At 39.4% G+C, this 11886-nt stretch overlaps 1 non-coding gene across 1 annotated transcript; it reads left to right on the forward strand.

Annotated features, from left to right (window-relative positions):
• The first annotated feature begins 11540 nt into the window (after positions 1–11540).
• LOC141625966 (small nucleolar RNA R71) lies at positions 11541–11647 on the forward strand. The gene has a single exon (XR_012535704.1). It is a non-coding gene; the product is annotated as a small nucleolar RNA R71 (small nucleolar RNA).
• Positions 11648–11886: the final 239 nt, after the last annotated feature.

Below are 11886 nucleotides of genomic sequence, written 5' to 3' on the forward strand. Positions count from 1 at the left end.
GTCCTGTACCAAAGACCTAGACAAATTTACAAAAGAGAGTATAATTAATAACTTGTCAGCAATAGCAGCAAAATGCAAAATACTAGAGTCCTGAAATTGGCCTTTTTAGAAATTAAAACTTAGGCAACTCTTTCAGTAAGAAATATTGATTTATTTAACCTCTCCCAACAAGAATTCTTGATACTGAAAATGAAGATCAGTCAGGATTCATTTATGGAAGTGAGGCCCGTATTCAGTTTAGTAGTTAAAAACCACACATTGACAAAGAAAGACAAAAAAAAGAGGTTTCAAATCGTTCAATACCTGTGCTCTACAGCAAAGACCACAAAAAAAAGAAAGCGAGTGGAGCAAAATGCGACAACAATACTAACAAACAAAGATAGCAAATAGATTGGCATTATTTGTAACCGCTATACTAATTCTAACCCCATGTTATCCATGAATTAATTGTAATTTCATGTCAATCAATGCCTCTATGGGTGATTTGGTTAAACAACTTCTACACCAAATGAAAAAAAAAAAGACTGTCAGAGCGCAAAGAGAGCACATACAACAGCAGAAACAGGGCGTGTGCGTGTAACTTCCATGTCAATCAAGAATCTACAACAATTTAACTTACCAACATAAGTGCTCAAGACTAACTACCTGGATACTAAAGTTGATTGATACAATACAATGATACCTTAATCGATAAAATTCGATCGTAAACAAACAAAGTATCACGCATACTCCACTTACAGTAATTGCTTCGACAACTTTTGCATAAACCCCAACTTTTAGCAGTGAGTATCTTATCTAGGTTCACCTCATAAGGTTACCTTAGCCGAAGGATACTTCCACGAGTACAAGATAACTAAAAAATGAACTTAAGATTGAAGAAGCTTCGTCATATTACCTTTGGACAATAAACTTGCTCCTCGCAAGTACAAGATAACTGAAAAATCTTCAGAAATAATACAGGTGAACTTCCTCCTCCATCTGGAATAATCGTTCTGTAATAATACAAATCTAATTCAGGTGAACTCTTAGAGTATCACAGTACAAAATAGATCGAAAAAGGTAAATAAGACAAATCAAGTAACTGATTCGCAGTTCACAAGCAGATGGGATACCATATAATGTTCACCCCAAGCCAAACCCAAATTCATCAAAATTAGGGTTTCACCATCCCCAAATTTCAGCAATTTCTTCAAATCACAATCAAATAATAAAGCACAAGATACTATTAATGTACTAATAAATAAAATCAGTAACCAAAATGAACAAGCAAGTAAGCAAACAACAAGCAACAACAATAAATAAAGCAAATATTTAAGGAAAGTAAAGAAAACTTAGACGATAAAAGGGAAAAAAGGGACCAGAAGTTTTCAATGGGGAAAGGACCGTGTTGAACATCGTCGGGACATCAGCTTTTTCCGCCATCGTCGATGGGAGTAGAAAACCCTGGATCTGAAAAAAGAGGGGAAATAATGAAACCTATCGTGTTAAGGGTAATAGCGGATGGAAGATAAGAAAACCGGTGAATAATAGAAGTGGGCAATGACGACGAGGACGAGCTGTCCCCTTCTGTATGGAGTGTTGGTGGTGGTGGAGTAGAATAACGGTGAAAGAGGGGTTATAGGTTAGAGTGGGGAGGGAAATGAGTGATAAAGAATGTGTGAGATATAAAGTATAAGCAGGTGTTGGGTGTATAAGAATATCCGATGTAATTTTAGAGGAAATATATACTTATGTGACATAAGTGTTGCTCAAGTGTTGCGACAAAATGCAACACTTGTATAAGAACGTTGCACTTATAGTAATACATTGCAACACTTAATTTAAAGTGATGCCCTATGTAAGTAAACGCAACATTTTTAAATAAAGCGTTGCTTAATTAACTAAAACTTGCAACACAAACCGTAAGTGTTGCACACGAAATGTTGCATTATGTCTACTTTTGTAGTAGTGATTATCTGATCACGCATTTTACACTTTTCAAATTAAAGGACCCCGCAAGGTATATTTGGAAGGCTCAAAAGCTTGGGAAAGTATTGAACAAAGACGAAGAAATTTTTGGTGGCTGAGATGCCTGGGCTGAAATGTGTCGTACACCATTCCAGCTTGACTTGGACATGGTATGTAACAAAACATGTAATCTAAATCATTTTTTTAAGGATTCCTTTTACTTATCTCAGCGACACACGATGCAGATCTTTCTGCCCGTGTTATCTGGTGACGGTGTTCATTATAGCTGCGTGTGCATCAACTTTCTCACCGAGCAGATTGACTGCCTTGACAACCGCATATACGATGACCCATTAGAAATGCTCCCTTACGGAGGGATAGGACGTATTTCGGTAAGTGTCCGATATCCAAAAGTCAACCAATTTATATGGGTCATACTACGTTAACACACTGACGCGTATTCATGTTCAGGCAAATATAATGGGGAAGTATTTGGTGTCTAAAGGGCTGCCTAAGGGGGAAAGGTCAGCGGGTTTACGATCGTGAACATTGAGTTCAGTTGGCAAGGTCAAGGGTATTCGAGAAATGACTGTGGTGTTTTCATGATGCTACATATGATGTTTTACCGCGGAAACCCTTTTCAATGTGACCTCGGGAAAGAGGATGCTATGAGTTTATACCGTGCTGAGATTGCTGCAACACTCGTCCTCTGTGACATTAACAGTATCAGAGAAGACATCTTGATGCGGGTTGGGTATTTCAAAGAAACTGCTGGACATCCGTTGACAAGAAAGTTGAACGTTGGTAAGAGGAAAATAGATGGTGACATAGGACCACAACCCACAAAATGTGCCCACGTAACTGAATCTGAAGAGCCCGTTATGAAGGCAACACCTGTTACCATGTGCATTCTGTCTGGTAAAGCCCCCTCCTCTGTTAAGAGCCAGCCTCGTGGAAAGGGGGACGGGTTGGGCTGCTCTCTCGACTGTGGTAGAGGTGGTTTCAGTATAAATGTGGTTTTGAAGATGCTCCGGAACAACCAAGCGTTAATCAAGGATATTAAACAAAGGAGAAAGCATGTTGCCGACTATTGCTTGTTAGATGGCTGATCGAGTCCATTTCGTTTCACAAATTAAGCATATGTGGTCGTTGGTCAATGGTCGATGCAAAACACAATTTATACTTCACAAACAACTCTACAATTAGTAAAGAGGCAAGTAAAGGTCGGATCCCAAGGGACGGGTATTGAAATGAAGATTCTATTGTAACTAGTGGTGTCTAGGGGTGTCACAAATTGGGTTGATGTAGAAGGTTACTAAACTAAAATAGCAATGAAAATAAACTAACAAGGTAAATAAAATAAGGGGTGTAAACAATTGATTAAAGGCACTAGGGTGTCATGGGTTCATAGGGGAATCATGGGATATGATCATACAAACATGTTCTCAAATTATAAGCAAGCAATTATTGTTGTGATGGATTGAGTTGGGTTATGTCTTACAATCCTAGGAAAGTTTGGGTCCCGGAGCCGAATCGATTAGATTGTACAACACCTACAAGTCGACTTAATCTTTCCTACTCAACACATGCATGGTCTAACGAGACTCGAGTTGGGTTATGTCTTACAAGTCAAGTTGAAAGGATAGAAGATGATAGTAAATGCAAGGATTCATAGGCTTAGCATTTCATCAAATATAACATGTGCATGTATTAAGATCAAAACAAGCAAGCAAATAAGATATGAAAGCATATTAATTTAAGCATGAATCATTCCCCATGTTGGTTTCCCCTAATCACCCATTAAACCCTAGCTAAGAGACTACTCACTCATTATCATATTGATCATGCTAGAAAGGTTGTCAATCATACTAACATAATAAAACATGATGAATAAATGAAAGTAATTAGCAATAATTAAAAAGGGATTAAGAGATTATACCTACTAATGATTCCAATAATAAAGCAAGAATAATAGAAGTACTTGAATCCTAGATTGAGAGGTTGTCAATCTCCCAATAATAACCCAAATAATCTTCAATTACCCAAAATAAAGTAAGAACAAGAGAGAGATTAAAGAACTAAAACTTGGATTAAAACTTGATTAATATTTGATTACAATATTGAAGAGAGATTTGATTGATATTAACTACACTAATTATTGATAAGAGGAACATGCTCCTCTAATTAGACTAATGGGGTATTTATAGTGAAAATTAGGGTGGATGCATTAGGGTTAACTAAGGGCTAAACTAGTAATTACACTTTTTAAGTTGAGCAAGGAGACTCGGGATTCTCCGAGAGAAGGGCTTCTCTTATCGTTCTTTGGAAGAATGAAAACGTCTTTGTCTTTGAAATCCGTGCGGATGGGAGTCGGGACGGCCGGATCTGGGCTGAGGAATCCGAGCGGATTCTTGGGCAAGACGCTCGGATTGGCGAGGGGGAATCCGAGCGGATTCCTTTGAGGGACGCTCGGATTGGGCTTGGACGGACGGACTGTGTACAATCCGTTCGGATTGTCTAGCAAAGATCTTTTCTTCTTCTTTTCTTCCCTTTTCTTCATGAATTCCTTGGGGATTTCCTTGGGGACTCAAGGATCCTTTTCTCAACATTGCTCTTCTACTATGCTATGTACAAAGGCCTTCTAGTCTTGTCTCTCCTTGATGCTTGGTCATTGAATATGATCAATTTAGCCTTGTTTTGCCATGAAAATGCAAGATTCTTACTCCTTTCCTACCAAGGGATCAAAATCTCAAAGAATATGCAAAACAAAGAACTAAAGATAAGAAATGACCCAAATAGGCACTAAAAAGCATGAAAACAATGGTAATTCGGGGGCTAAATATGCGCCAATTATGGTCACATCAAATATCCCCAAACCGAACCTTTGCTCGTCCCGAGTAAAGAGGTGACAAAGACTAGGACCAATACTAACCTAACCTAATAATAATAGCCGATATGAGACAATTAGCGGGTCTCACTCCGCCCCTTCAACTCACAACAAGACAACCATGAGGTAGGATGCCTTCTTGCAAGGCAAGGTGGGTCTTGCCAAAATGGCGACACATCCAAACTTTAAGCACACAAAATCACATAATGGATGCATCTACAAAAGAATAGCCACTTTCCTCATCTAAGTGGCGGAAATTATCTACAAGGGAAGCAATTCAAGGGTACACAATCCTTCATAGATACAATTTGTTCAAACTACTAAGCCTAGAAGGATACCAATAAATCACCTCCAAAATGTGTCAAGCTAGGGTACCTTTGTCCTCAATCGTTAAATGCTTTTGTCAAGAGTAGACTCCCTATGGTGTTAGAAACACTGGAGGATCGCGGAATTCCCCCTCTTGCCTAGACAAGAAGAAGGGTCGTCCCCTCTCTACCATGCACAAAAATGGATACGATGGATAAAGGGATCGATAGATATTTGAGTTTCACTTTGGGAGTTTGCTTTCATTTTTGTTTTCCCCCCAATTTCATTGGCATTTGACCTTTGAGAACACTTTCTTTGCCATTTCTTTTGATTTTTGGCATTTCAATACTTGACAACTTTTTGCCTTTTTTTTTTTAACATTTTCAAAGTCACCCCAATTAGTAACGAGGGTGCCTTGTATTTGAAGCTTTAGGAGTCTATTTTTGCTCCTCTTTTCATTTGATGCATTTTTGCAAACTTTCTTTCACTTTTCATTTCTTTGAACTCAAATTGATTTCTTTTTGTTTTGTGCCCATTCCCTTTGATGACAAAAATGTGGTAGAACATGGATGAATGATAGAAGTATGCATGGTTTCAAGGGTCACCTTGGAATAAACGGTAGCCAAGGAGTTATCACACCACAAGGTACTCTTGACTCGGCCTTAAACCATGGGTCAAAGGATACTAGCATGACACATCCTAGGGTGTTTTACAAGTATTCTAACAAGCAAAGTCTTAAGAATAAAAAGCATCTACTAGGGCCTATATACACTTGTCAAGCTTCCCAAATAGACGGTTTCGCAAAATTTTCTAACATGCAAACTACATGCCATGATGCAACTAGCATATAAACATCCTAATGCATATGATTCTACCAACTAATATGCCAAATAAACTAAATGTAAGTCCTAAGTTCACATTGTTATACCGCATCAATCAAAATAAAGCCACATAGTCATTAACATAAAGAGGAAAAAGGAGATTGGAAAGATCATACCATGCGGTCTTCAATATCCTCATGTCTCGGATGTGGCGTAGTCATTCAAAGTGAACAAGGATAAACAAACACAATATATACAAGACAATATATACAAAGGAAATGAACTTGTTTTTGGATTTTCCAATTTTTCAAATTTTTATGATTTTTGAAATTTTTCAATTTTTATGGTTTTTGAATAAAAGTTAAGTGTTAGAATTCCCATCCCCACACTAATATGGGCATTGTCCTCAATGGCCAAAATGATGGAAATTATGCAAAAATGATGCATGATTTCTATACTAAATGCAATTCTACACTAAGCTATACTACATGATGCATGGTTTTTGTTATGACGGAGAGGATAATTTAGATTACCTCCCGTTGTGTATGCATTAACTTCCCCAAACCAAATAAGACACTATTGCTAATGTCAAAGCATAGGGGAGTTCATGCACACACTATGCTATGCATGAAACTAGATTGTCATTTTGGATTTTCAAAAATGGGAACAATAAAGAACACCTCAATGGTACCGAGGTGTGAGTCCTTTGGTGTTGCTAGGACTAAAACCAACAATGATCAAAATGAGATAAAATACAAAGAGATATAGACAAACCATGGGAGTGTAGGAGTCTCCAAGGCTAGTCTTCCATCATGCTATTATCATCACCACTTCCCTCATGAGAAGTGGTCACATTGCCACTTTCCTTATCACTTTCTTCCTTGCTTTCTTCACCATCATCTTCCTCATCATTATCTTCACCATCTCTTTCTTCATCTCCACTTGCTTCTTCCTCAATATTATCATCAAATTCCTCATCATTTCCAACAACCTCATTGTCTTCTACCACGTCCCTTGATGCACCCGGAAATAAGGCTTCTCTATCCGCCCAACTAGGCAAAGGACAAGATGGATCAAGGAGTCCTTGCCTAGCTAGATGTAGGAGGGGAGGATATTGAGCCAAATATGCATTCTTCCGATCTTCATAAGCTTGCTTGTGCATGGCTTACATAAGAAGAGTGACATAGTCTTTTCCAATTTCAACTCCTTGCGGTTTGAACTCTTCATACACAAAGGGGTAAGGCGGTATAACAATGGAAGAGGAGGGAGTTTCATGATCACCCTTTTGTTGTTGAATGATGTACTCGGCTTCTTCGGATAGGGGAAGTAAATAGTTGGTCCGGTGGACACTAAGACGGCAAATCTTTGCGGGTAAAGTGAATGATCGAGCCTCACTAGTAAGCCACCCATACTTGGTGTCAAGGGGATTGTGAGCAACCCACTTAAACTTGTTAATCAAGATGGACATATCAATAAGATGGCCACCATCCTTAGCCTTGTACTTGCTATCCTTATTGAAATTAGGATCAAAGTGCTTGGCTAGGACCGTGACAAGGCCGCCATTAACAATAACGGTTTGACCCTTCTTCCCACTATCTACATGGAGCCATCTATCAACCAATAGCCTCAAAGAATTGTAAGGCTTGGTGTGAATTCTTCCAATATTCAAAGTTGATTCAAGGAGAATAAAATCGAGTCCCGTGAAATGATTGGTGTCTTTCCTAGCAATTATGGTATTTCCCACAACTTTGTGCCATATTCTTATGCCCGGATGATGGACCAAAAGAGCACGACAAGCTTTAAAATCTTCAAATTTCTTCCCGGAGATTGCCTCCCAAAGAGGCTCGGGATCATACTTCCCATATTGCTTATAAAATTTATGTTCATCGCTAAGACCCAAAATTTCACCCAATTCCGGAAAGGTAATGCGTCTACTAGTGTTAGCTAGACGAAACTAATTATTTTCCCTATTCTCAACTTTTGTCACTTTTAAAGAACTTAAGAATTCCAAGACAAGGGAGGGGTATGTTACTTCCTTCATTTCAAACAATTTCTTCAAACCCATGGCATTGAAAAAGACTCTTGTTTGTTCAAGAACACCCAACTTCTCTAAAGCATCTTGACATATGAATTTGGTGGATTGAATTTGTTTCATAGCAAACTTGACAAATGTATTTCTATGGGAATCGGAAATGAATGTTACCTCCGGATAATGCAAGAGTTGATTAATTACCGGAGTAGAGGGTGATGCTTCCATAGGAATTTGTTGTTGTTGTTGTTGCACTACCAAGTTTGGTGTTGATACCACCATTGCCAAAGCTTTCTTTGCTTGTAGAGCTTTTTGCCTTTGAGAGAGAGCCTTTGCTTTTGGTGCCTTTGTTGCTCTTGTTGCTCCCTTTGTTCTTGCCATTTGATGAGCTTAACCAAGAAAAAGATCAAAAATCTTCAATTTGTAGAATGCCCAAATCGATTTGAAGGTGAAAGGCTTTGCCTTTATAAGAACAAAAATCGATTCAAAGGTTGAAGAATTTGCTCTTGGTTTTGATTGTTAATGAAGATGGAGTGATTGATTTGTTGTTTGAAAGATGGTTTGATTTGATTTTGGTGAGTTTTGTTGAGGGTTTTTGTTTTTGAGATGGAGAGGATGAGGGTTTTGATGTTATGGGTAGTGTTTATGAATGAATGAATGAATGAATGAAGGTGGGGTGGGTATTTAAAGAATTCGACAATTTTAGGACGCAGGGACAATCCGTGCGGATTGGGCGCAATCCGTGCGGATTCTACAGCTTCAAAATTTTAAAAATCCCGCCTAAAGACGGGCGGATTCTGGGGAATCCGCTCGGATTCTTCTGAGATGGGACGGGCGGATTTCGTGCAGGACGGACGGATTCTTGTCCAGAGATTTTTCTTTGTTTTTCTTCAGCTGCAAGACGGGCGGATTGTTCACAAGACGGACGGATTCTGTGAGACGGGCGTCTTTCTAGTAATCCGCTCGGATTCTTCAACAGTCAAGAATTTTTGGAATTTCAGCTCAGCCCAAGACGGGCGTCTTCTCAGCAGGACGCTCGGATTTGCTGCAGACGGGCGGATTCTCAAGAATCCGCTCGGATTGGTCCTTGTGTACACGGATTCAGTTCCATCCGTGCACCAACGCATTCTCTTATCATTCTTTCTTTCTTTCTTTCAAATCTTGTGTTCTTCATTGTGGGGGCACTACTAAGGCATGAATAGCCTAGGCAATTGCCATCCCCACACTAAGGTAAAGCACTACACATCAATTAAAATCATTAGTCCCTCCCTCACTTCTCTCTTACATGACAATTATTTTGATCAAAGTAAAAATAAATCCAAAAATGACAAAAATGCAATACAAAAATTGAAAAGTAAGTTAGGGAGTTAGAAATATTTACAAGTGGTGGTTTAGGGAGGACTCCACCAAACTCTCATTCTTGATGAGATGTCAAGGGGGCATGTTCAAGGTGTTGTTGATGTTGCTCAACACCTTGAAGAAGTAATCAAAAGCTTGTTCATTGTTATGGTAGAGGTCCTCAATAGACCGTGGCCCTTGTTGTTGATCATGATCGATGGCATGCCCAATGTAGGGATTAAAGATCCCTTCAAATTCGTCGTCCCAAAGACCACAAACTTCATTGAGTTGATCATTGAAAATCTCTTGCTTAGATGGAGACAACTCTCCCAATTTCTTTTCTTGGCCAATGAGGCCATCATCTTCTTCCTTGGTTGATTTTGATGAGCTTTGCAAGCTCTCCTTGTCACAATTCACTTGCTCTTTGAATGGAGCATCTTCAACTTTCTTCCTCCATTGGAGTTCCGATTTCTTCCTTTCATCTTTCCGGCTATAATGATCAATCATGAAACATGGCTCATGCAAACGAGGAGCTCTCATGGTTTTGTCAAGATTAAAAGTTATGCTTTCATCTCCCACTTCTAGAGTGAGCTCTCCATGTTTCACATCAATCACCGCACCCGCGGTGTGTAGGAAAGGTCTTCCTAAGATGATTGGAATGTTGGAATCTTCCTCCATATCAACAATGACAAAGTCCACCGGGATGAAAAACTTCCCAATTCGCACGGGGACATCTTCCCATACCCCTAATGGTGTCTTCGTCGATCTATCGGCCATTTGAAGAGTGATATTGGTGCATTTAAGCTCTCCCATTCCCAACCTTTTACTTACCGAGTACGGCATGACACTCACACTAGCCCCTAGATCACATAAGGCTTTGTTGATCGTTGTGTCGCCAATGGTACACGGTATTGAGAAGCTTCCCGGATCCTTTAACTTTGGAGGTGAACTCCCTTGAAGTATTGCACTACTCATCTTAGTGAAGGCGATAGTCTCAAGTTTCCGGATCGACTTCTTCTTTGTGAGGATATCTTTCATGTACTTTGCATAGGCCGGAACGTGATTGATTAATTCCGTGAAAGGAATTGAGACTTCTAAGTTCTTCACAGTCTCCATGAACTTCCCAAGTTGATCATCAAATTTAGGCTTGGCTTGCCGACTTGGAAAAGGAAGTCTAATCACAATGGGCTCCTTTTCTTTGGCATTGTCTTCATTTTTCTTTGAACTTTCTTCTTTTGATGATTCCCCTTCTTTGGGACTTTGCACCACAACTTCATTCTCACTAGCTTTCACAACATCATCCTCAACTTGCTTCTTGATTGCTTCATATCTTGTACCACTTCTCAAGTGAATGGCACTAACCGTTTCATGTCTAGGGGGATTACTTTGTGGTGGTAATTGCCCCTTTTGTCTTTGTGAGCTCGAAGATGCTAGTTGGGTCAATTGTGTTTCCAACATCTTGGTGTGAGCTAGAATGTTGTTGATGGTAGTGTCTTTTGCTTGGCTATCTTTTTGCATTTGGGTGAAAAATTCTTGTTGATTCTTTTGCATTTGGAGGACCGCTTTTTGGACATCAAAACCTTGGTCATTGTGGTGATTGTATGGATTTTGATTTTGGTAGCCTTGGTTTTGATTGTAAAAGGGTCTTTGATTTTGATTTCTCATGGGTGGAGGAGTGTATGTTGTTTGAGGGTTTTGAACATTTTGGCTTTTGTATGAGAGATTTGGATGAAACTTGGTGTTTTCATTGTAAAAGTTTGAATAAGGGGTACCACTTTTGTAAGCTTGGAAAGCATTAACTTGTTCGGTTGTTCCCCTACATTCACTTGAGTCATGACCCAAGGTTCCACAATTCTCACATATCCCGCTTGGGATTGATGAGGATGCCGTCATGGCATTGACATGATGCTTCGATGATTTTGAGTTTTCCTCAAGTCTAGCCATAGCTTGTTCAAACTTCAAGTTGATTGTGTCAATGTGAGCACTAAGTTGAGCACCCAATTGAGTAACGGTGTCCACTTCATACTTTCCTCCTCTAGTAGCCTTGCGAGGTCTACTATATTGTGAATTATGGACCGCCATTTCCTCAATCTTGTTCCATGTTTGATTGTCATCAACTTCGGTGAACATTCCATTTGATCCCATATTGAGAATGTTCCTAGAATCTTCATATAAACCATTCCAAAATTGTTGCACTAAAAACCATTCGCTAAGTCCATGGTGAGGACATGAGCGACAAATACCTTTGAACCGCTCCCAAGCTTCATACAAAGATTCTTCATCCCTTTGCTTAAAACCCGTAATTTGAGCTCTTAGCATATTGGTCTTTTCCGGTGGGTAGAATTTTTGGTAGAAAGCTGGAGCTAGCTTCTTCCAAGAATCTATTCCAAGGGTGGCCTTATCAAGGCCCTTCAACCATTGCTTTGCGGTGCCGATTAACGAAAAAGGAAATAAGACCCATCTTATTTGGTCTTGAGTCACGCCGTTTGAGAGATAGCTTCACAATAATCACAAAAGGTTTCCATATGAGAATGAGGGTCCTCACTAGGCATTCCCCA

This window comes from Silene latifolia, chromosome X (assembly GCF_048544455.1).
Source record: "Silene latifolia isolate original U9 population chromosome X, ASM4854445v1, whole genome shotgun sequence".
NCBI lineage: Eukaryota > Viridiplantae > Streptophyta > Magnoliopsida > Caryophyllales > Caryophyllaceae > Silene > Silene latifolia.